At 38.7% G+C, this 22,721-nt stretch overlaps 1 pseudogene; it reads left to right on the forward strand.

Annotated features, from left to right (window-relative positions):
• The first annotated feature begins 21,234 nt into the window (after positions 1-21,234).
• LOC103256545 lies at positions 21,235-22,301 on the forward strand (annotated as a pseudogene).
• The last annotated feature ends 420 nt before the right edge of the window (positions 22,302-22,721 follow it).

Genomic DNA, 22,721 nt, shown 5'->3' on the forward strand with positions numbered 1-22,721 from the left:
ACTCCTGACCTGAAGTGTTCCTCCTACCTCAGGCTTCTCAAAGTGCTGGGGTTACAGGCATGAGCCACTGTGTCTGGCCTCGATGACTCCTCACAATACTGCAAGATTACCATAGATGTACAAGGTACAAGGGGGACCCCCAAAAAACCTGGAATTATCTTTTGGAGGGTAGGCTCCTTGTGATACAGGCTCCTAGTGGTACAGCCTAGATAAGTGTTCTAGGAACCCATCAGCATCAGTGTACCAGCTGGCATTGTGAGAGGCTGCGTTTGGCTTCAATGAATTTTTTATTTTTTTGAGATTCTCTCAACACATTTGCCCATTTCATGATGAGTGGTTTACGAGCTCACCTGCCCACACTACGCTGAGTGTTCAGCATTTTTGAACAAAAACAACATGACCCCTGTGCCCCACACTTGTTATTCACCCATCTTGCCCTGAGCAACTTTTTTCTTGTCTCCCTGGATGAAAAAAAGTCCTCAAAGGGAAATGTTTTGCTGATGTGGATACAAAAAATGGCAGAAACACTAAAAGGCATTAAAAACGACGAGTTCAAAAACTGTTTTGAGCAGTGAAAAAAGTGTCTCAATAGGTATATTGCATCAAGTAGAGAATACTTTGAAGGTAAACTGAAGTTAAGAATAAACACGTTTTTATAAATGCATTCCATTTTTAGGTCTCCTTTCTATTTTTAAAATTTCTTACTGTCTAGAATTTGTGCTTTGATCTGTACTTCTACAGTTTTAATTAATGGAGTGAGTTAGTTGAATAACAATATTTATTGAATACTCAGATGTTCAATTATGAAAGGATCAGTAGACTTTTATTTTCTTTAATAGCTTCCTTTAATCAATGATAGTTACATAACAGAATAAGATTTTCTTTTCCTTTCTGTTTTTTTTTTTTGAGTTAGAGTCTCACTCTGTTACCCAGGCTGGAGTGCAGTGGCACTCCTATGGTCACAACAGCCTCAATCTGTTGGGCTCAGGCAATCCTTCTACCTCAGCCTTACATGTAACTGGAACTACAGATGCGTATCACCATGCCAGGCTGATTTTTAAAATTTATTTTAGAGAGGAGGTCTTGCCAAGTTGCCCAGACTGGTCTCAAACCCGCGGGCTCAGACATTCCTCTTGCCTCCACCTCCAAAGTGCTGGGATTATAAGCATGGGCCACTGCACCTGGTCTGGAATACGATTTTCATTACTTTGGTCTTAATTTCTTTTAACAACTTAATTTGGCCCTAATGAATCAGAATAGTGAGTTTCAATAGCAACAAATAATTTGATTCATATTTTCCTAGATGTACTATTTTAGTTTGTGATACTTCTTTCACACAGTAAATGGTTTGATGAGTTCATCTTAAAAATGCTTTCACTGGTTATGAAATAAATAAAACAGATTGTTTAACAAAAAAAAGTTGAGTTCTTAAGATTAAAGAAGAATAAAGTATAATTGTTAGTTAAGTAAATTGTACAATAATGAGTCATTGTTTGAATAGATTTGTTATTTATAAAAGTGGGGAATAAGAAACCTTATAAAACATTGAAGACCAAAGTAGTAAAAATGATCCTTTTTACTAACTAAAACACATGGACTGCATTGTGAAGAAATTCTTGGTGCAGTTGATAACAGTTTTATTAACTGGTCAATTTGGGATCAGAAAAGACGAAAAAAAGTGAAGTTAGGGAGAGTGGATTGCAAACAAATGTTGTAGAGAGAGGAAATTGAACTCATTGGGGTGAGTGTCATTAGAAAGATGAAGACGTGCATGTGTAACATGGACTTTTGAATTGAGTGTTGATTGGAAGAGATAGAAGTATAAATACTATACTTTTTTTTTTTTTTTTGAGTTGGAGTCTCACTCGGTCGCCCACGCAAGCGCTATCACGCCCAGCTAATTTTTTTTTGATTTATTGTAGAGATGAGGTCTCGTTGCCCAGGCGGGTCTCGAACCTGCGGGCTCAGGCAATTCACTCACCTCAGCCTCCCAAAGACACGGGATTACAGGCTGAGCCACCGAGCCCGGCTAAATACTATACTTTTAACTGCGTCATTTTCTCCTCTCCAGCTTTTAACATATTCAAAACAGTGTTTATATTAATAATTGAAAGCGATATCATGTGAGTGGACTAATATAGAAAGCAACATTTATATGGCAGAGTTAAGAGTTACAAAAATATGGTTAAAAATATGGTGAGATCCAATTTTGACAAAAAGAAAGAAACGCTCTCATGACTTCAGAGAAGAAGAGATTGGGAGAAAACAGTCTATCACATTGGGTGAAGCTGTGGTGAGAAGAATGAGGGTGAGGAACACTGGGAAATGTTGGAGTGAGGAGCAGAGGAGTGAGGGATATAGTAAGCAGTTTGGGTGAGGAAGATTGGGGAAAAGTTGGGGGGAGGAAGATGGGGAGAGGATGGAGGGAGGAAGATGCCACCTACCTGGCAGTTCTTTGCTGTATAGGTGGGGAGCCAGATGCACACTGAGAAGATGCAAAAGCTGTTTTTGGATTCCCAACTGTGTCTTTTCTTTCTCCATTAAAGAAGAAAAAGTGTAAATGACTCCTGGTTAGGCTTCTAAATAAAAAGTATCAATGATTCCTGGTTAGGTTACCATATAATCCATCATGAAGTAGAAAAAAAGAGAACCATAATTGTTTATCATTACCATGGTGATGTGTGAAAGCAGAAACTTATGAGTCCTAATGTAGGTTAGTGTGAGGAAGGGGAAAGAATTAGGGCTTGTGCTGCAGCCCCAGAAGCCCTTCTACTAATTCCGTGGATGACTGCTGATAAAACTCACTTTTCGGAGCCTCAGTTACACCTTCAGGAAAATGAGGGGAATGTTGCTGATGAGAATACAATAATGTGTGGCTGGATAAACAGTACTCATAAAGCCAAAGTTGTAGATTTGATTTGATCTTTAGGTAGGATGATGATCTCATTACAGTCACAGACTTTTTTTTTTTTTTAATTACATTCAGCTTTTCACATATATTATTTACGGTTTATAATAGTGCCTAGGTAAGCGAGGATGAATTATTCAAAATTCATCACCATTGTTGGGGAAACAGCTAAAAATTTCATGGCTCTCTCATTTAAGAAAGGATCAATACATTTGGCTACTTTAAAAAAATTGCATGGCAAATCATCATAAACAAAGTAAAAGAAAAATCACACATTGTGAAGAAAATACTATATCTTATGGCTTATATCAAAGACAAAAGTCTATTTTTTCCAATATATAAAAAAGGTACTAAAAACAGGAAAGAGACCAATAGTGATAGAAAAATGGACAAAAGATATGAAAAACAGTGCCTTACTTAGACACTATTATAAACAGTAAATAATATCTATGAAAAGCTGACTGTAATTAAAATGGGCAGTTTTTTTTTTTTTTTTTTGCAAGAAGTAAAAATTGAGTTTAATGCTCTCCTATCTAAGTACTAGCCAGGCTCAACGGTGCTTAGCTTCTGAGATCAGACGAGATCAGTCAAGTTCAGGGTGGTATGGCCATAGATGCGTATAATGATCTTTAAAGCTATTTAAAGAAGCTCAAACTCACTTTAATAGGAGAAATTCAAATTAAAACAATATTGATATGCTATTGCTCACTTATCAAATTTGCAACAATCTAAATTTCTGTTGCAAACTCATACTGGTGGAAATGCAAAATTGTTATATCCTAATATGAAAAGAAATTTAGCATTATCTTCCAAACTACAATATTCATTTATTCTTTCATTCAGCTTTCTATAATTCACTATAGTTCATAAACACCTTAGTATAAATAGAGATGACTTCAGCAAAAATTATTCATTGCATTATTTGTATTTATAATATGTGCAGTATAGTAAAGCATTATATGTACAATTACATATATACATAAACATGTAAATACAATTGCTTTATAATATGTATAATAATAGTAAGAAAAAACTCACCATCCAAATGATATTGTATATGTCACAGTGGAATTCTCAGACATAAAAAGGAATAAGGACAGTTCTCCATACACTGAAGACGTATTCTTAGGTGAATAAGACAAGGTGAGGAGTGAATGGTATACATAGGATACGTTAGCTTTTGTGAAGGAAGGGGAGAAACCGAAATATGTGTGTATTTTCTTATATTTGCAAAAGAAAAGACTGAAAGGGTAAACTAAAAACTAACATAAGCTGGGCTCGGTGGCTCAGCCTGTAATCCCATGCCTTGGGAGGCTGAGGTGAGTGGATTGCCTGAGCCCGCGGGTTCGAGACCTGCCTGGGCAAGTTGGCGAGACCTCATCTCCACAGTAAATCAAAAAAATCAGCCGAGTGTGGTAGCGCATGCCTGTAATTCCGACTATTCAGAAGGCTGAGGTGGAAGGATCGATGGAGCCCAGCAGGTCGAGGCTGCAGTGGCTGGGAGCGGCCACTGCACTCCAGTCTGGGCAACAGAGTGAGACTTCAACTCAAAAAAAAAAAAACTAACATAAATGGTCTGTACGAGCAGGAGGGAAGACGGCTCATAAGAGAGAGATGGAAATAAGACTCATATTAACATATTTTGTTATACAGTCTCAACTTTGGGATTGTATAAGTAATTTATATATTCATAAAAATTTTTTAAAAGCAACACATAAAATGGAAAACATGATAAAATGAATGAGTCTAAAAACATTTTAAGTTGGTGAAAAGTCACTCAAAGCAAAGAAGTATTTCATGTGGCTTCAGAATTTATCATTTTGATTACATATCCAAAGTATGTTCTAAGGTCATATAGTTTAAAGACATAGAGATGCAAACATTTTTGAAACTTCTTTTAACTTCACAGTTAGTAATAATATTGGTAAAATTATTTTAAAATAATCATATATACATTGTAGGATAGGATGCAAATAGAATTTATGTTAATATCTCCAGGAACTGAGATATTCAGTGAAATAAAAAAAGATATAAATACAAGTTCAAAAGATAAGCAAACATTTTATAATGTTTAATTTGAATTGTAATTATGAATGTGTGATTTTTTTCTTCATAAATATTTATTTCCGATTTGACCATATTGAACTCCTAAAAGCAATGATAACCTCATAGCCATGAACTTTCCTAGCACTTGGATTGTGTCTATAAATATGAAAACTTTTATGAAATGAAGTTGGATTTTGGAGGAATGGATTATTCTAGAACAGGGACAAGAACTATTATGAGGGCACCTTGTGCCAAAAAACAAGGGTGTGTTCAAAGATTAATAGAGTGGTGTCAAAAATGGCATAGAAATCTATACAAAGAGGCTCCCATTTGCCACACATGAGACAGTTAAAAAAAATTAATGGCTGCAAATGATCCAAAGACATTGATAGAAAATCCACGAACTCACACTGACACTCCTCTCTACCCACAAAATTTACACTCCCTAAAAAAAGTGGTTATTGTCACCATTTCAAGTAACTAAGATACCAATTACTTTGAAATTGAAAACTAAAGTGAGACTTTAGCAGTCATCCTGCTTAGAATTCATCAGGATATCCACATTGCTTCTTCACAGGCTCATTCAAGTTAATAAAGGTGGCAGGAATGACAGGATTAGAAAATCAGCATTTTCCACTTCTATTGAAATAATTTATTTGGGCAACAATTATCAATGAGTAAAGACTATTTTTGAATTAACTCTTAACAATTCCAATATACACATGGGTGATTCTTCCCACATCTGCTCCTCTTTATTCCTTGAACTCCTCCATATCTTCCACCTACCTCAGCTATTTACTGCTATGGTCAAAAGCTGACCTGTTCATTAATAAAAACTTACTCCTCTATAATCTCAGTTTCATGTACTGCATTCTCTGACTACCCACCTTTTATGTCTGCAGCTAACTCCCTCCAGTACCCCAATTCCAACAATATTTTATTCCATCTGAAACAAGTGTTTGATCCCAATGTCCCTCATCCCTATGACTTCCTCCTTCTTCCCCTCTCCTAGCTTAAAATATAGAGTCAATCAGAATAATTATATTGCATATGCACTGAACTCCCTTGGTCCCTTTCTTTGGTTGTCATGAAACCACAGCCCTTCGTAAGTCTAAATATTTCCTACTTATGAATCCACAGAGGTAAATATGGCTGGAGAAAAACCACACAGTCAGATTGACTGGTCCAGTAAATTTTATCTTGCCTTGGTATCCATTTTGAATATAAATCAGACTTTTTCACATCAGAAGCAGGGCTTAGCTACCCTTGACACTATTTCTAGTTCTCCATCTACTCCCAGTTCCTTAATGTGATCAGTCCTGTTATCTGCCTTATACAACCATCTGTGACTACTTCCCTATGGGACAGCTGTATAGAACCCATTTAACTTACCCCACTGACCCTTTTATCCTACATGGACTATCCAGATATGCTGGAGTGACCACCTCTCAGTCATAGTGTGACTCCATGGACTATGTTCCTACTTGTTGTAAACTCACCAAGTAGAACTCCCTGAAGGAAACCTGTTTGGGGCCTAATAAAGCGCTTGTCCCATAGGTTTTCCCCTTCTCCCCTTTCCACTGGTTGAACTCCCTGGTACCTCTGGATTTTTCGTTGGTCCCTCATAGACATGCTTCTTTTCTCTGGGATATATAAGTAATAAATTTCTTCCACTTCAAACATTTTGGTTTCATCTTCTCATTGTCTCACCTCACTGACACCCCTGAACCTAATTTATCCCTCCTCTGGGCTCTCCTAGAGAGTGGCTATCATGGCTTATGGCTATGCTCTCAACAGAGAGACCTCAAGACAAAATCAGGGGAAAATTTCAACAACTGGTTTCCATTTATATTTGTGATCACAACTATCAAGGTCTTAATACTGCACATCATTCTTGACTAGTTCACTGAGTATCTCATCATCAAATGACTATTTTACACCTCTTCCTATATCCTCGTACTCCCAGCATTTCCTTCATTTGCTGTACACTCTGCTGATTATCTTGCTTCTTTCTTTTCTTTTCTTTTGTCAGAGTCTCACTCTGTCACCCAGGCTGGAGTGCAGTGGCACACTCATGGTCACCCCAGTGTCGACCCACTGGGCTCTGGCGATCTTTCCGCTTCAGCCTTCCAAGTAGCTGGAACTACAGGCATGCGCTACCATGCCCTGCTAGTTTTTTATTTATTGTAGGGACGAGGTCTCGCCAAGTTGCCCGAGCTGGTCTCAAACCCATGGGCTCAGGTAATTCACTCGCCTCGGCCTCCCAAAGTGCTGGTATTACAGGCTGAGCCACTGAGCCTGGACTGCTTCTTTCTTACCTTGGAAATGGAGGCAATTAAAAGAGAACTTTTCTAGACTCTCATCATATCTATTCATGTGCAACCACTGTCTTTTCCTGCTAACACAGTGTCCCTGTTATGAACCTCCACCTTTAAAGAGTCCCTATTTTGGCCCAATATTCCTCTCCTTGGAGTGAGAGGTCTATAGGACCAAACAGACATGTCCACCCCAAAAACTCATCCCCCTTTCAGATTCAGAGCATGCTCTGGACACCAAAGCAAAGGCCCTGGAATGCTTGCCTAACATACCTCAAGCCAATTACAGACCCTGTGCTGACTGCTTCCCTAGCTCAACCAACAGGTTCCCAAGGGGTGGCTCTCTCTCTCTCTCTCTCTCTCTCTCTCTCTCTGTGTATGTGTGTGTGTTTGTGTTTGTGTGTGTGTGTGTTGGGGATGGACATGTTTATGCAGCCCCAAGAGGAGTAGGAAGGAGCCAGCATTGAGAAGAGAAGGTGAAACAGGAAGGGATTCTCCATTTGTCCTCATGTCCTGAGCCACTGTTGTTTAATCAGGGACAATCACCCTAGCATTTTTTTTCTCTCTCACATGTTCAGTTTTCCCTTTAGATGAATTATTCCCACCAATATACCAAGGGTCTGTTAATACTTCCATCTTATAAAAAAGAAAACAGAATCCTTTCCTTGATCTCATGTCCCCATCAACTACCACCCTATCTCTTTATTCTCCTTTGCAGCAATCTGCTGGAAAGAATTACCTGTACTCATTGACCCCAATTCCTATACTCCCATATGCCCTTAAATCCCATTAATTAGGCTTTCATCACCACCACTTTTCCAAAATGGATCTTGGCAAAGTGACCCCTAACTTCTCTGCTAAAGCCTTGTGGTCACTTCTTAGTCCTCACTTTACTTGACCCACCTGATCAATCCTGCCTCTCTGTTATGCTTTCTTTGTTTAGTTTAAGGACAGCTCACATCTTTGGTTTTACCACTAAATCACTGCTGCCTCCTTCTCTTCTCCCTGACAACTTAATGATGGAATGCACCAAAGCTCAGCCCAAGGATTTCTTGTCTTCAGCATTCACATGCCTTGTTCTCATTTGTTCACATGGTTTTACACAGTTTCCATAGGGTACAGACTCCCCAAAATATACTTCACCATCCCGGGCCTCCCTCGCAAATAACAGAACTCATATACTCAGCACCCACACCTTTGGGTGTCTAATAGACATTTCAAACTCATGTGAAAAACTGAACTCTGGATATTTAAACTTGTTCTTCTTTTCCATTTCAGTTAATGACTGGTTATCCTGGTTATTCATGTCACAACCCTAAATACTCCTTGATTCTTCTATTTCTTTCATATCTTACAGACAATATATTTGGACAGTCTTTTGGCCCTGTTTATTCACTGTCTCTACTCTTAACCTGTTCTACTCCATCATTATTTTTTCCTTAAGACTTTTTCCTAAAAGGGCCTGCCTCTGCCTTTGTCCCTCTGCATTTCATTCTCAACACAGTAGCAGGAGTAATTCTTTTAAAATATAAGTCAAATAATCTCTCTCTGCTACTCAAAATCCTCCACTGGCTCTCCATTTCATGCAGAGAGAAAATCCTTATGATGATCTACATGGTCTGCCCATTCCCATGCTGATCTCCTCCCCTACTACTCGATACCTTACTCAGTCAGCTGCAGGTATTCTGTCCTTGCTGTTCCTTGGACATGCCAGCTATACTTCTAAGATAAAGAACTTGAGATAAAGATGTAAATGATGGTGGTTATTTGGAAAGAGATTCCAGAGAATAAGAATAAAGACAGGAAAACTCTGAGAAGCCTTACGAATGAAACTTGGAAATGCCTACTTGGAAGTCAACAGGGAAGGATTTATCCATTGGCTCCATCCAACAATGGTCAACAATAGTCCCAGTCAGGGACTTCTGAGTAGTACATGTGTGAGTTTTAAGCTGCTTTCACTTAAGAAGTCCTAGGGCAGGAGATGAGAAGTACATGGCAGGTGAAGCTGGTGAAGGCCAGTGAGGAACCAGTCACCTTAACAGTGGATGAATGTGGTAAGGCTGAGTGGATCTGAAGTGACTTATAAAAGGTGTCATTTATTTTATCTTGAGACCTTCTAAGACCCACATGACTTTCCCTGGGCCTCTGCTCACATGTCACAGCATCACATTCTCAAACAGCCCATCCTGATTGCTCTAATTAAAGTTGTAGTCAGCCTGCCCTAGACATTTTGAATCCTCTTTTGTCTCTCTCTCTCTCTTTCTTTCCCTCCAGACAGAGTATGCAACTTACTTATTATGTTTATTGTTTTATTACTTATCTACTCTTTCTAGGATGTAAATTCATGAGGTCAGGTATATTCTTTAGTTGCACAGTAGTGGTTGGGGATACTGATATGACATTTGCCAACTTTTTGCTAATATGACTCCAACACATGTTAGTGACATTGAGGGTAGACTTCTTCTATGGGTGAGGAGGATTCCCACCCCAGTATCTACACTGTGTTGCTATTGCCTCTAGTATGAAGTAACAATAAAAACAGACTACTCCAACGTATTTGGGCTGGTCTTACAGTGATATGGCCTAAGTGCTGGCTTTCTCATATCTGAAGCCCTTAGAGGGAAAGCATCTCTTTTATTGCTCCCTATACCTAAATTCAGTAATTAGTCAATGGTCCTTCATACTGACTGTCCCTTTGTGATCTCACCGCAGGTGCCAAAGGGGGCCAATTGCCCACCTTTGGTCCTTACTTCTCTTTTGGCTCTACATGTTGGTTCAGAGCCAACTTTCAGCAGTCCTGGAGTTTATACCTCTCCTATGAGCACCCCAACAGGTGATGATTCTAGCCACCAAGTGTGAGCTGAAAACAGCAATTTGGTTTTATATAGTGACCATAGAGTACATCCATTCTAAGCTGTGAGCAATTTTTGAAACATGAAGAATAACTGGAATTCTTGATTGCCATTAATCAGGACTCACATGAGCTACTCACTCTTTGAGTGTTTAGTTTTCCCCTCCATAAGATATGAAGAGTAGTTCAGGTAATTTCTAGCACTACTTCTAGCCTTAAATTCTATGAATATCTTCCTAAGGGTATGCTCTGCTATTTTAGATTTTATTAAAAGTCTTTTCCTTGAGTGATATCTTCAGGCCTATCAAGCCTAATTTTCCTTACATCCTATACCAGTTGGTGTAGTTTTTTTAAAAAAAATAGTTGACTCTAATTAGCATTATTGCTCACCGAGAGAAAGGAAGTAAATGTTATTAAATGGTTGCCATAAGATTGCTGTTATACCAACTTAAAACTACAGAAAAATTTCGGAAGCTGCTAGAATATAGAATATAAGATAGAAAGTAAGAGCAGGAAGATAGATCCTTTTGAAAGGACCTATTCGCGTTGTGCCAATTATGTAGACAGAGTTCATTAGATGACAGGAAAACCTACATTTCCAACTTTGTTAGGCAGTTTTGAAAATGGTTGCACATACTTTTTGTAGTGAATATTTTGAGTATATTTTTCTTTTTAAAAGGTAGAAAATGAAGTGAAATGGAGGATATCTATGGTTGCTGGTGAGGTGTTAGAGTAGTCCCTCCTTACTGAGGTTTTCATTTTCTGCGATTTTAGTTAGCTGAGATCAACTGAGGTCTGGAAATAGGTGAATGCAGTACAATGAGAATGGGGCTGGGGGGTAGAGAGAGAGAGAGAGAGAGAGAGAGCGAGCAAGGACGGGAGGGAGGGAGGACATACAATCACATAACTTATTACAGTGTGTTGTAATAATTGTTCTATTTTATTATGGTTAATCTTTTACTGTGTCTAATTTATAAATTAAACCTTGTCACAGGTATGGATGTGTATGCATAGAAAAAAAAAAACCCATAGTGGAATTAGGTTTTGGTGCTATCTGAAATTTTAAGCCTCCACTGGGGATCTTGGAATGTATCCCCTCAGATAAGTAGGAAGTACCGGTGCAAATCTCCGCTATCAGAACCCCATCTCCTGTCCAAAACAAAACAAAACAAACAAACAAAATGCTAATAGATAGTACAGGATTTTTAAAAAGTGACTCATTATCTCATCAATGACTACTTTCTAAGAATCTTTAAGAGTAAAATAAAGACATCGTGCATTAAATTTCCTGACAGTTTAGCAGAATATACAATCCTTCATTATTCGGAGCAGCATTTAGAACCATGGCTTTCTTGCTCTTGGGTAGACACTGTTTTGGTAGAATTTTTCTATTAGATAACTGCCTGGTAATATCTTTTTTTGAGTTAGAGTTTTGAGTTGGTAATATCTTTTTTTGAGTTAGAGTTTTGAGTTAGAGTTTCACTACACCAGGCTGGTGTAGAGAGGCATGCTCATGGCCACTGCAGCCTCGACCTGCTGAGTTCAGGCAATCCTTCTGCCCCAGTCTTCCAAGTAGCTGGCACCACAGGCACACACCACCATGCCTGGCTAATTATTAATTTATTTATTATAGACATGAGGTCTTGTCAAGTTGCCCAGGCTGGTCTCAAACCCCTGGGCTCAAGCAATCCTTTCTCTTCCACCTCCCCGAGTGCTGGGATAACAAGTGGTTAGCCACTGTGCCCAGATGACTGGTAATATCTTTTGCACCACTTAATAAGGGTAAAATGGAGCACATAAACTACTTTTTTTATGTTTCCAAAATATTGCATAGCCTTAGAACAAATCCAAGTCATCAGGTGGAAATATGTTGCCTACACCAATCACACATATCTGTACATATTCCCAGGCTCTGATTCTTTGGTACTTTGAGTGACTTTTATTTAAACTGCACACCGGTAATTCACCAACCTGTGGATACACACATAATATCTTTTTTTCTCCTATTACTTGTACTTTATGCCAAAAGTCATACCGTCCCTGACTCTCCATGACCTTGAGGAGATCAGTGTATGCACACCTGAAATCCAGGCTCAGTGTCACTGACTCTCCTTTATTTCTCCCACACCTTATTGCACAATTTTTATTTCTATTTTGTGAAACTTTTTTTCTCTTTTGTAACCACAATCTCTAATAGTCTCTCTCTGCCTCTTTTTTTCTGTGTGCTAATTATCCCCAAAAGTGATGACTGGCAACTTATATAGCTATACTTAGTAGAAATTAGAATCCCCAATTCTTATATTTGATGAGGGAAGTACATACAAAGACATACAAAAGAATATTCATGTATGCTATAGTGTCACATAAGAAGTAAGAGTTGGACTGGGCATATACCTGGAGGAGGTCAAATCATTCTACAAAAAAATACCTGTACACACATGTTTATTGCAGTACTATTCACAATAACAAAAACATGGAACCAACTGTGCTGCCCATTGAAACTGGACTGGATTAAAAAACATGTAGCACATAATATACAATGGAATAGTACGCAGTCATAAAGAAGAACAAACATATGGACTTTGCAGCAACTTGGATGGATTTATAGTCTATCATACTCAGTGATCTATCAGAGAAACAAAGAACAGAGTACCACATGTTCTCACTCATAAATGGACCCTGAACATTTACCAAAATACTATAAGAAAGAGATTGGCAGTCACGGGATACTGTTGGGGTAGGGATAGGGGGACACAACACCAATAAGGATATCTGATTTCAAACCAGGCAAAGTGGGGATCAAAAGGAGGCCCAAACTTTACCTGTATTATGACCACTTGTATTCCTAATCCTGAATTGTACCCCACATCTTTAAAATAAAATAAAATTAAGTTACATTAAAAACAGAAGTAACAGTTGGGAAGGACTTAGTATATAATTAAAAGTAATCAAGTTTCATTAGTTTCTGCACTCTCAGCTGTAGGATCTTTTTACCCGAGTCTTGGCCTACTCTCCCTTCGGTTTACTGGACACCTGATTCCTCTCTATGCCAGAAGTACTACCACTATCTTGGAAGACAAGCTTATTAATTTTTGTAGCCACAGACATCAGAATCACTAAATCATCACTGCTATGAAAACCCATCCCCAATATCCTTAGTCATTTATGCCTATGACTTTACTGATACTCGTCAGCTAAAGATCTGTACTTCTGAACTCTAAGTTCTAATAATTAGGGAATTAGTTTTAACTTTTGACTATGATAACAGCATTTTTAATCTTTTACAGATATATATCAGAATATTCAGGAATGAAATAATTTTATGCCAGGGATTTACTTTGAAATGTTTGGATACTGTAACTATAATTCTTTTTAGAGAAAAGGATTGGGTAAGTGGCAAATAGAGAAGAAAAGATGGCAATGAGTTGATAATTATTCAACTTGCTAATGAGAGGGACTCTTTATTTCTCCTATTTTTGTATACTTCTAGAGTTTTCCATTATAAAGATATATATTTTTAAAAAACCCTCCAATATCTTCCTATCATTTCTCTCACTAAACCTTCCAGGCCCATGATATCTCAATTTTCCTCCAATTTATTAACCCATATGAACTATACATTTTCTCCCTTTACTCCAGTCATTATTTTCACTGTTTTTTTTTTTTTCTTCCTATATCCTGGCTTCTGAGCTACTAGAGCAAAATCATACAGTATTCAACATGAAATATTTATTGATCACCTATTATGGGCTAGGGAGGGAGTGCTGTATGATTAAAACAGATAAGGTTCCTGTTCTCTGTTGACAAAAATGCCAAAACCTATAAAATATTTAGGATAGTTTATTCTGAGCCAAATGTGAGTGACCTAAGCTAAGCCTGTGGCATCTGTCTCCAAGAGGTCCTGAGAACATGTGCCCACTGTGGTTGAATTGTAGCTTGGTCATATACAATTCAGGAGGACAGAAGTTACATGAAGCCATAAATCAATATATGTGAGATTTTAAATTAGATCTTTCTAGGAAGGTGAGACATTTCCAAGTGGAAGACCACAGGCTATAGATACGTTCAAAGATTTTCTGACAATTAGTCAGCTAGAGTTATCTAAGGAATTTTGAAAGCAATAAAGGGAATGAGTAGTTTGAGAAAAGATGACAAGGAAACCAAGTTTCTTAATATGTAGATGAAGCTTTATGGGTAGTGGCAGTCTTCAGAGAGAACTCAAATGTGCCAAAAGGAAAAAAAAAAACCCATTAAAAATGGGCAAAAGACATGAATAGACACCTCTCAGAAGAAGATATACATGTACCCAGTTGACATATGAAAACGTGCTCAGCCTCACAAATCATCAGAGAAATGTAAATCAAAACCACATTGAGATACCGCCTAATCCCAGTAAGAATGACCATCATTAATAAAACAAATGACAGATCCTGGCAAGGATGCAGAGGAAAAGGAATGCCTCCACGCTGGTGTGGGAGTGGAAACTAGTGCAATCTCTTTGGAAAACAGTATGGCAATTTCTAAAAGAACTAGACATTTACTTTCCATATGACTCAGCAATCCCCCTACTGGGAATATACCTGGAGGAACTCAAATCTGCACACACATTTATTGCAGCACTATTCACAATAGCAAAAACATGGAATCAACTGTGCTGTCCATCAAACTGTACTGGATAAAAAAATGTGGTACATATACACAATAGAATATTATGTAGCCATAAAGAAGGACAAGCATAGGGACTTTGCAGCAACTTGGATGGACTTTGTTTCAGTGATCTATCACAGAAACAAAGAAGAGAGTACCACATGTTCTCACTCATAAAAGAACCCTGGACATTTACCATAATACTGTAAGAAAGGGATTGGCAGTAGCAGGATACTGCTGGGGTGGAGGTGGGGGATACAATATCAATAAGGGTACCTGATCTCAAACCAGGCAAAGTGGAGACCAAAGGGAGGCCCAAACTTTACCTGTACAATGACCACTTGTATACCTAATCCTGAATTGTGCTCCACATCTTTAAAAACAAAAGCCCTTTCTCTCCAGACCCCTTGGTTAGGAATTAGGAAAGGTAAAGAAAAAAGCTCTGAGCTTAGTGTCATCTCATGGAGCATACATTCTAACGGAAAGAAGGCAGACAGTAAGAAATAATGAAATAAGCAAACAGGAAAATCTTAGAGTGATACAAATTCTAAAGAAGGGAAAATAAGCTGATGTGATAGACAGTAACTTCCAGGGCTATTTTAGGTTGATCAGGGAAAGTCTGTCTAAGGAAGTGATATTTCGAGCTGAGACCTGAATTCCAAGGTGGAGTCAGCTAGGAGAAGGTCAACAGAAGAGTGTTATAAGGACAGGAAACAGTTAGTGGAAGAATCTTCAGGCAGGAGCAAGCTTGGCATGCTAGTGGGCAGTAGCAAGGTCAAGTATCCAGAAACCTGTGCAGAAGGCAACTATCACTAGTTCATACTGTTGACCTAAGCTGGCCCTTGGCACTCCTTGCCAGTCAACTGTCTTGTTCCCATTCCCTCACAAAATATTTCAGACATTCATCTTTTCCTTATATCCCCAGCTCCCTAGTGCCCACCCCCAATAAATTTCCAGAATATATAGTCTTTAATTCTGGAACTTCCTCTACTGAGCAAGAGGATGGCTTTTTTGGTCACCGCATTTATGGTTACCGCATCCAAATTCACGTTTTCCTTCACTCTCAAGGAAGAGTTAGCCATCCTCTTGCTCAAACTAAAATTCAACTGATGTGGGTTTATGCCCTCTGGGGATCTTGCTTTTTCAAATGTCTTTTCTCTTTGAATATTCTCTTTATACTCTCTTTGGTTTGTTTGGCTTCTACATTAGAAAAGCAGACTCAAATGTTTTTTCGTCTTAAAATTATAAGCATGCTGTTGTCCTAATTCTGGCACTGCCTTTTTACGTCCCTTTACTTCTTAAAGGAGTGCTTCTCTATACTGAGTGCTTCATCTTCCATGTCTTTCTGAAACTGCTGCAAGGTAGCATCTCTCTATAGTGAGAGATGAGGTCTCACTATACTGCCCAGGCTGGGACCACCTATTTTTTTGATTCAACAATAGGTAACCCTAACCCATGTACCTTAAATGAAGTTCTGAATAGAACTTCACACCAAACTTAATGTGTACAACATAGAACTCACATCCACTTGCAATCTACTCTTCTCTTTGCAGGCTCTGTCTTGATGGAATCACCACCTGATTATTCAGTTAAGCTAGAATTCTGGTAGCTGTCTTCAAGTTTCCCGCTTCCTCTTCCTACATATATCTCTGAGATTTTCTTTCGTTTTCCCTCCCTCCTTCCCTCTCTCACTCTCTTTCTTTCTTTCTTTTTTTGATTTTTTTTGTAGAGATGAGGTCTCACTATCTTGTCCAGGCCGGTCTCAAACTCTTGTGCTAAAGCAATCCTCTTGCCTGTGCCTCCCTAAACGGTGTGATCACAGGCCCACCCATGCCTGGCCAAGTTTTACTTTCTTAATGTTTCTTGAATTTATCTTCTTTTTCCCACCACCACTAACAATATCACTTCTTCTAGGGTCTTTTCTGTTCAATCCATGATTTTCATTGCTGAGTGATTTTTTTAAAGAAAGCTGTATCAGATAATGTCACCTCCTATATAAGATACTTCAATAGCTCATCTTTTTCAGGATAAAATCCAAACTTTTGAACAGGCATTCAAATCTCTCATGACCTGGCCCCTGACTTCCTCTCAAGTCTGAGCGTTGTACCATCCCTACTATTTCCCTATATCCCAGTTTTCCTATACTACTTGCAATTCTTTGAATATGTCTTGTACCCCCAATGTCATTGCATAGTGCTGGAACCTGGCAGAAGTGTCATACAAATATTTGTTGATGGAGGAATGTTAATATCATATAAAAAACGTCCTTTACTCCTTCTCCAGTTGGCTAATTCAAGAGTCTTTCACTCTATTTTATTCCTTCTTCCCCACCTATATGGGGACACCCTCTAATCTCCTTTTCTCTTTTTCTTTCTTTTCTTTCTCTTTCTTTCTTTCTTTCTTTCTTTTCTTTCTTTCTTTCTTTCTTTCTTTCTTTCTTTCTTTCTTTCTTTCTTTCTTTCTTTCTTTTGCTTTCTCTCTTTCACTTTCTCTCTTTCCTTCTCTCTCTTCTCTCTCTCTCCCCATTCTCTCTCTCCCTCCCTCCCTGTCTACTTCCTTCCTCTCTCTCTCTCTCTCTCTCTTTGGCTTTGAGTCAGTCTCTCTCTGCCACTCAGGTTGGAATGCAATGGCACAAGCACAGCTTACTGCAGCCTTAACCTCTTAGGCTCAGGTGAACTTCCTACCTCATCTTTCCAAGTAGCTGGGGCTACAGACGTGCACCACTATGCCTGGATAATTTTATGAGTTTTTTCTTTCTAGAATATACCAATGACAAAAGTTCTTGCTCATTGTTTTCAGTGGAATCACATAAGAGAATATCTATATCCAAACATTTCGCATGGTCTTCATGACTCTTTCCTAACTCTCTAGCCTCATTCTCTTTCAATCCCTCAAATATACAATAACCCCTTCTACCAGAAAGATTTTGAACATTCCTTCTGCCAGGAGCACCTTCCAACAATGCCACTAGAAACTCCTACTTCTTTGACTCCCAGCTCAGTCATCAACTTTCTTAGAGATGTATTTTTTGACCCTTCTGACTAAGTCAGGGGTCCTAGACATATGTTTTCAAAATGCCTATCAATTGTTCTTTTAAAACACTTATCTCAGTTTATTTTTATTTTAAATTTTTAATGGGTAGTCATTATTCACAGTTTTAAATTTTATTTGTTGTGATGTTTTTTCTGTATCCTCTTTTGGATCATATGACCCATGAAGGCAAGAACCATTGTATTCTCAGCACTTAATATGGTGCCACAACTACATATATAGTGAAAGTTGCGACTTCCCTTAACTAACTGGCTTAATTCTGTATGCCCTTCTACTTCAAGACACTTAGAGTCACAATTTTTTTAAAAAATGTTTTTCAGTTATGGTAGCCACTTAGAATCACGTGAGTAGTTTTTATAAACAGGCCCCACCCTAGATTACTAAAATTAGAATCTTCAGGGCAGTGGTTCTCAAATATGATGGTATGAGCATATCAGCTTTAGCTGGGGATTTGCTAAAAATGCAAAATCTAGTCTTCTCCCATCAGAAACTGTAGATGGAGACAAGCAAGTCCTGGTCTTAGTATTTAGCAAGTCCATCATGAGTCCTTTGGTAAATGGTATATTATTTTTTCTTTGGAGAAAAGGGGTTATATGTGTGGGGGTGACTATAAGTATGGGTGGTATAACCCTAGTCCAGTGCTGTTCAATAGAATTTTTGTGATGGTGGAAATTTATTATGCCTGCATTATCTAATGCTGAAGCCACTGGCCATATGTAGCTGTGTCCACCTGACGTGTGGCTAGTGTGAGTGAAGAGCTATATTTTAAGTTTACTTTTAAATAGCTACATATGACCAGTTTCTACTATATCGGAAGGTGTGGTTCTTGTCAATGGGAGCACAGAGGCTCGGCACCTGACTTTCACATTGCTCATATTTAAGAAACAATCTCTCCAATTTTACATAACCAGAGGTATGCTTGGGATACAAATACACTTACACTTAGGATGGGGAGAGTACATGCCCTGCAGTGCTATGTCCATCTCTTTGTAGTATTGGTTGTGGAAAAAAAAAGTGGGAATAATTATGGTGGTCCACTGTATGTACAATGTCACAGGATGATTAGGGAGAAAAGAGTAACAAACACCATTCTGGGATGTACTAGTAAATTTTTTTCAGGGTTACTAGCTGGTAATATGATCAAACCTTGAATGGAAATCCTGGAGGTGAGAGAAAACTATGTGTGAAGATGCAAGGGCCCTTAAATAAATTTCAGTTTGTAAGCATTTCTCAAATGTAATTGACTCCAGAATCCATCTCTGGGTATTGTCTACCAGCAACCACAGATCTGTAGCATGTGTTGCTAAAGGTTATGAAATGATAGACCACTGTGCCTGCTGAAAATTGTATTTCCAATCACTCTGTTTATGGGTCTTTATGCTGCTTTCTTTCTTTCTTTTATTCTTTTCCTTCTGATGTGGCTATCACTATGTCAAAAGCATCCTGGGACCTTGTTGAGAGACTGTGCTATAGGAATCAGAGCCCTGGCTCATATCACTAGTCCCTGTTGAAGCCATTTAACGCATGCAATCTCCTCTTGGTGACGGAGGCTGCTGGGTTCATCCACTTCTGCGGTGAAGTGAGTCTTACAGCACCTGCTTCATGATGGGCATTTCAGGAAAGTAGTTCCAAGTTCAAGGACTTCTAATACCAATTCATTTCACTTAAAAACTAAAAGGAAAAGAACAAGTGATGCTTTTTAAGTACACAACAACTAAGATGCCCACAAAGTCAGGCTCTCCAGTCTAATAATTGTATCGTTTTGTAGCATATTAAACCAACTGGAGAATAGTGTTTTATATCCAGCTTTTCTCTTGCTATCCACCATAACTTCCTATTGGCCTGTGTACTTAGTTTATCTTCATACATGCAGAGCAATTTCTTTTTCCCACTTGCTCAGTCAAGCAAGATAAAGGACTATATAATTATAGAGAAATGTAAGAGTCAAAACGTTCTCTGCATATTTCTTTTGTTCAGAAAACAGATTAAAAACTACAAAGTAAGCTAATTTTACTTTTACCTTTGCCAAATTATTTATTAGAGTTTCAAAGGCCATACTGGGCTAACAAATGTGAAAATAAACAATTTCCTGTTAAAATATGTTGGCCAACACCTAAAATTACGCATACAAATTTTTGAACTAAAGGACATTTTTTAACAATGTTTGAGGGGTTTAGTTAAAGCTAAGACTATAGAAGAATATTGTCAGAATGTCCGTAGAAGGTTAACATATTTGAATCATTTTGTTACTAGAGATCCATACTTCCTTTTGAACATGAATCTTGACCCCGGCCACATTCTGTGATTTTGAATTTTCCTGAAAAGTTAATCTAAATACATTGTGCTTGCCACATTGTATGTCAAGTTGAATCATGCCAATTGACAACTACCTAAAATAATATATTAATGAATCTTTATTTATGGGAAATGTGAAATAATGTTTATTATCTGTAGCATATTTTAAAAACTGAATAATTTCAAGACTGGTCGGGCAAGTGACCTATAAGCTGTGTTCCCACTACTGCTATATGGTAGTGCCACATCTGCTGTTAAAGAGAAATGCCCAACATTGTTTTTCGGGATGCTGGTTACCACACTGTTGCTTATGGAGACTGGAACGTCTCTGAGGGAATGTGGTGACTGCTTTGCTATTATTTCACCATTCACGGCTAATGTGATTTAAAATATTTTAAGATCACATAAGGTATGACATATTATTTAGATGGTGATACTTTTTTAGTGCTGAAAAACAAGCTTAAACACCAGTATTTTTGGAATAAAAGTTAGAGGTGATGAAATGTTATGAATAATTTTTTCGAAACTGTCATGATATGTTGTGCCCATTTTTTGAGAACACTGAAAAATGTCAGAGATATATGGAAACGTTAAAATGAGGCATTAAAGAAAAAAAATCTCACATTTGCTATAAATTATTTATTCTAGGTAGGCAGGTCCCACCATGTTCTCAACTTAACCTGGGAAAATAATGCTTGAACTATTAGAATTTTGAAATATGCCCAATCTTTAGCAACTTATGCTGGGGTAAAATGCTACCATTCCAATACCAAAACAGTTTTATATTTTAATTTTAAAGTTGAGAGGTTGCTTTAATGGTGGAGGTTTGGGGACAGGAAAGCATAGAGAAAAAGGAATGGTTTGAGCAAACCAGTATCTAAGATCCTTCTGTCTTCTTTGGACTCACAACTATCCTGTTATTTTTCTATTTCTGACATTTGCTTTGATTTTTTAAAAATAAAAATGAGGCGCCCGCCGGAGCCTGTTCGTGTCGACTGACCAGAGTCCGCGAATCCTCCGCTAGGAGCCTGTCCGGACTGCCCTGACCTCAGCATTCTATCCTTTGGAAATACTAAGAATAATGTCCCTGCATCCATTTTTACTAGAGCCAATCACTTGCCATGCCTGGAACAGGGATCGTACCCAGATTGCCCTTAGCCCCAATAATCACGAAGTGCACATCTATAAGAAGAATGGGAGCTAGTGGTTGAAAGCTCATGAACTCAAGGAGCACAATGGACACATCGCAGGTATTGACTGGGCTCCCACGAGTGACCGCCTCGTCACTTGTGGCGCAGACCGCAATGCGTATGTCTGGAGTCAGAAGGATGGTGTCTGGAAGCCAACCTTGATGATCCTGAGAATTAATCGCGCAGCCACTTTTGTGAAGTCGTCCCCCCTAGAGAACAAATTTGCTGTGGAAAGTGGAGCATGACTCATTTCTGTTTGTTACTTCGGGTCTGAAAATGACTGGTGGGTAAGCAAACACATAAAAAAGCCAATTCGATCCACAGTCCTCAGCTTGGGTTGGCATCCCAACAATGTATTGCTGGCAGCAGGATCATGTGACTTCAAATGCAGAGTGTTTTCTGCCTACATTAAAGAAGTGGAAGAGAAGCCAGCCAGCACACCATGGGGCAGCAAGGTGCCTTTTGGTCAACTGATGTCAGAGTTTGGTGGCAGTAGCACTGGTGGCTGGGTCCATGGGGTCAGCTTCTCTGCCAGTGGGAGCCACCTGGCCTGGGTCAGCCATGACAGCACTGTATATGCTGCTGATGCCTCAAAAATTGTGCAGGTCTCAGCTCTGAAGACAGAGTTCCTGCCACTCCTGAGTGTATCGTTTGTCTTGGAGAATAGTGTTGTAGCTGCTGGACATGACTGCTGCCCAGTGCTCTTTAACTATGACGACTGCTTGACCTTCATCTCCAAGTTAGACATTCCAAAGCAGAGCATCCAGCGCAGCATGTCTGCCATGGAACGCCTCCGCAACACGGACAAGAGGGCCACGACTGAGGACCGCAATCCAGCCTTGGAGACACTGCACCAGAATGGCATCACTCAAGTATTTATTTATGAGGCGGACAAGCAAGATTGTCGCAAATTTGGCACTACTGGTATTGATGGAGCCGTGACAATTTGAGATTTCAAGACCTTGGAGTCTTCCATCCAGGGCCTCCGGATAATGTGAAGCTGAGCGAACTCCTCCATCCAGCATGACAAACCGGCTGGACTGCAGCGCTGCCATTTGCATAATGGGGAGAACAGCCAGCCCCAAGGAAACAGTGAAAACATATCGCGCAAACATTGTGTGATTTTGTTTGAATATAAAATTGGTGAAAGTGTTGGTTTTATAAAAGCAGTGGTGAATTTTTTTTTTCTATTTCATTCCATTTTTGACCAAAGCTTCTCTTTAAGTAGTTTATTATAGAAAATTGTCACACTAACTTAAAAGACAGGGTGAGGGAGATATGTAAATTGTCTGCTAGAAAATGCAATAAAAATACCAAATGTGGAAATAAATAAATAAAAATAAAATTGATGTAGAGGATGGACCAGTACACAAGAAGAGAGAACAACTGAAGACAGAAAATAAGAAAACTACTAGCCC

Source organism: Carlito syrichta, unplaced genomic scaffold (genome assembly GCF_000164805.1).
Source record: "Carlito syrichta isolate Samal-C Ts95f unplaced genomic scaffold, Tarsius_syrichta-2.0.1 Scaffold289964, whole genome shotgun sequence".
In the NCBI taxonomy this organism is placed as follows: domain Eukaryota; kingdom Metazoa; phylum Chordata; class Mammalia; order Primates; family Tarsiidae; genus Carlito; species Carlito syrichta.